A 4301-nucleotide genomic window follows, 5' to 3' on the forward strand; every position below is an offset into this window, starting at 1 on the left:
TAAAAGCTGATGGTAGAACTAGAACTGGAGCCGTGGTCAAAACAGTCTTGAGCTTCTGAAAGCTCTCCTCGCACTCATCCGACCACTTGAAAGGAGCACCCTATTGGGTCAATTTGGTCAAGGGAGATGTGATAGATAAGAGACCCTTTACAAAAAGACTGTAATAACCAGCCAAACCAAGAAAACTCTGTATCTTCGTGGCTGAGGACGGTATGTTCCAACTACGAAATGCCTTTATCTTCTTTGGATCCACCTGAATACCCTCACTGGACACCACGTGCCCCAAGAATGCCACTAAACTGAGCCAAAACTCACACTTGGTGAACTTTGCATAAAGCTTCTCATCCCTCATCCGCTGCAACACGATTCTCAAATAATGGGCATGCTCCTCCTGGCTACAAGAGTACACCAGGATATCATCAATGAATACAATAACGAACGAGTCAAGATAAGGCTGAAACACATTGTTCATCAGATGCATAAACGTTGTTGGGGCGTTGGTTAACCCAAAAGACATAACAAGGAACCCATAATGGCCATATCAGGTAAGAATATCAGAGTCCCGAATCTTCAACTGGTGATATCATGAATACACATTAATTTTGGCGAACACCCTCGCCCCCTGAAGCTGGTTAAATAGATCATCAATACGCGGCAAAGGATACTTGTTCTTGATTGTGACCTCGTTCAACTGCCTGTAATCAATGCAAATTCTCATAGTACCATCATTCTTCTTCAAAAATAGAACTGGTGCACCCCAAGGTGACACGCTAGGCCGAATAAACCCCTTATCAAGGAGTTCCTAAAGCTGCTCCTTCAATTCATTCAACTTTGCCGATTCATCTCAACCATCCATTGAGTCTTCAAGTATGAAATCACTCTATTGGGAACTTAGTCTATAGATCTGCTCCACTCAAACCTCGACAACCCCGGCAATGCAAGTGTCTTAGTCTTCGCGTGACAACTTAGAACCGCATGACATGGAGACAAGCAATCCAAACCCAAAATCACGTCGAAATCGACCATACTAAGCAACAAGAGATCCACTATAGTCTCCAGACTCTCAATATTCACCACACACGATCGATATAGACGGTCCACAATAGCAGTATTGCCCACCGGCATAGACACATGAACATGTGAAAACAGAGACTCACAGAGCATATCAAGATAATGAGTAAAATACGATGACACATATGAATAAGTAGAACTAGGGTCAAATAATAGAGGAATCCATGAGGAAAACTGAGACAATGCCTATGATCACTACATCGGAAGCAGTGGCATATGGTCTAGCGGGAAGAGCATAGAATCAGGCCTGACCGCCACCTGATCGTCCCCCCTCTCTAGGTTGACCCCTAGCTGACTGAGCCCCACCCCGAGCTGGTTGGGCGGGTGGTGGAGCTATTGGTGTAGAAGATGCAGTCTGACACCTCTACTGCGCTGGACCTCCCTGACCAAGAGGAAAATGCCTCCACGCATGCCCAAACTCCCTACACTCAAAACAACTCCATGGTGCGGGTAATGAGGACTGGTAGAAGGACCTGGCACATACGAGCCCTGACCTAATGGAGCACGGGATGAACTCTGAGCTGGAAGGGAACTGAGAGATGAGTGACCATGCTGATAACTGTGTGAACCATGGCCAGATGATGAACCATGGTGAACTGGGCGAGCCGTCTAAGTATGCTTGTAAGGACGGCCCCTGCCGTGGTAAAACTGACCCCAAGAAGGAATATCGTTGAATCCACCATGTCCACGAGGCCACTTGGCCTTCCTCTCAACCCGCTCCTGGCTGTGGACCATCTCTATCTGATGAGAAATGTCGACAACCTCATCAAAAGTAGCACCAGACACTCTCTCTCTCTAGTCATAAGCAATCGCAGCTAAAAATTGAGGCCATCTATGAACCTCTTGATCTTCTCCCTATTTGTGGGAACCAACCAAACTGCATGATGGGCCAACTCAGAAAACCGCATCTCGTACTGCGTCACAGACATATCACCCTAAGAAAGCTGCTCGAATTGCCTGCGCAACTCCTCTCTGCGGGACTGAGGCACGAACTTCTCCAGGAAGAGAATAGAGAACTTATGCCATGTAAGGGGTGTTGCGTCAACCGGCCTTTGCCTCTCGTAAACCTCCCACTAACTGAAGGCAACCCTAGAGAAATGAAAAGTAGTGAACGAAATCCCACTGGTCTCTAGAATAGCTATTGTACGGAGCATCCACTGACACTTCTCCAAGAAGCCCTGTGCATCCTCCCCTCTGTACCATTGAAACATGGAGGCTGGAGTCTCCCAAACCTCTCCAATCTACCCTGCTCATCATCAGTTATGACAGGAACCACATAGTCTTGAGCAGCTGCAATAGGCTAGGCTGTTGGTACCCCCGGTGTCTGGAGTCCCTGTACCACCTGCTTTGGTATGCGGGCAGCGGGTCTGAGCACTTCCCTTAGCCTGAAAAGTGGTTGTTGCGGCCGGAACAAAGACCTCTTGAGCAAGACTGGTGCACATGGTCAGAATCTGAGCTAAGGCCTCCTGAAGGACTTGAAACACAATGGGCACGGGTGGTTCCTGAGTTGGTCCCACAGGCTCATCCACAACTGGAGCCTGCTCCTGAATTGGGTCAACTAGTAGATCTGCATGTGCTGCCCTAGCTGCTCTGCAAGCTGTAACTCTGCCCCTACCGCAGCCTCTACTACTACCTCGGCCTATCATGGCCTAGACTGTTGGTACTAGTGGCTGTCCATGATGTCTCGTAGCACGTGTCCTCACCATCTATGAGAGAATAGACAACAAAAGTTTAGTTACCAGAGTCAAAAGATTCCCACGACAATAATTCAAGAATGTGGAATTTTCTTAGGGTTCGCCAGCCTCTCGAAGATAAGTACATGCGTCTTTGTACCGATCCACAAGACTCTACTAAACCTACTCATGACTCGTGAGACATATGTAACCTAGGCTCTGATCCTAACCTGTCGTGATGTCACCTATCGATGGTACTAGGTAATCCGTCATTTCCAAAATACTCCCAATATTTAACAGAAAAGTAAATTAAGACATTTGAAATAAGCAAAATTTTCATAAACGAAGGGGTAAAACCCAAAATACAAGTGCGGAAATAGCTCCCAATATCGGGGTGTCACTAAGCCATGAGAATCTATACATAGTCTGTCTAGAAATGAAGCGACTATAACAGTTTGGATCCAAATACAAAGAAAGAAAAGATAAGGAAGGAGAAACAAGGACTGCGAACGCCAAACATCTACCTCAATTTCTCCAATGGTCCGCTACGCGAAATATCAACACTCTCCGCGTCCAAAAATTCCATGATCTGCACACGAAGTATAGGGTGTAGCGTGAGTACAACCAACTCAGTAAGTAACAATAATAAATAAGGAACTGAAAGATAGTGACGAGCTACACAATTATAATTCATTTTCAGTGGTCTTAACAAGAAAGTAGACATATTTTCAAATCCGGCAAATTAAGTCAAATCAGTTTATTCGTGCCTATTCAAGTAAAAACCAGATAAAAGTATCCTTCTGAAGTTTTTCCAAAATCAGTGATATATGGCAACTATGTGCAACAACAATGAAATCATATACAACCTCTCAGGGCAACAATCACTCGGTCCTGCCATTCACTCCAACCTCACAATCACTCATTCCTCACAGTAGGTACCAACGCTCACTGGGGGTGTGTACAGACTCCGGAGGAGCTCTTTCAGCCCAAGCGCTATATCAAGCCAAATCATGGCATAAATCAATGAAAACATGTTGCGGCGTGTAGCTCCATCCCATAAATATCCTCACAACTAGGCCCTTGGCCTCACTCAGTCAGTAATTTCTCCAGTTTCTCTAGCTCTCAGAAATCAGGAAAATCAGCCCAAACAACAATAATATGATGTATCAACAAGAATAATAGAGACTCAGATATGATATGTGAATAAAACTGAGACTGGGTACAAATAGCATTTAAAAGGAAGTTCAACTTCTGACACGGCCTCTGTGGGTTCAATAGTACCAACACATAGCCTAAATATGGTCTCAAACATGATCCACATTCAAATTTCTATAACATATGAAGAGCATATAGTTAATAACAAGTTTATTCAACTTCTCAGTTTCACGGAATGGACCAAGTCACAATTCCCACAGTGCACGCCCACACGCCTGTCACGTAGCATGTGCGTCACTACCAAAACAATCATATAACACCAAAATATGGGGTTTCATACCCTCAGGACCATATTTAAAACTTTTACTTACCTCAATTCGAGCAAAACTCTACTCTATTATG

Source organism: Nicotiana tomentosiformis, chromosome 5, assembly GCF_000390325.3.
Source record: "Nicotiana tomentosiformis chromosome 5, ASM39032v3, whole genome shotgun sequence".
Classification (NCBI taxonomy): domain Eukaryota; kingdom Viridiplantae; phylum Streptophyta; class Magnoliopsida; order Solanales; family Solanaceae; genus Nicotiana; species Nicotiana tomentosiformis.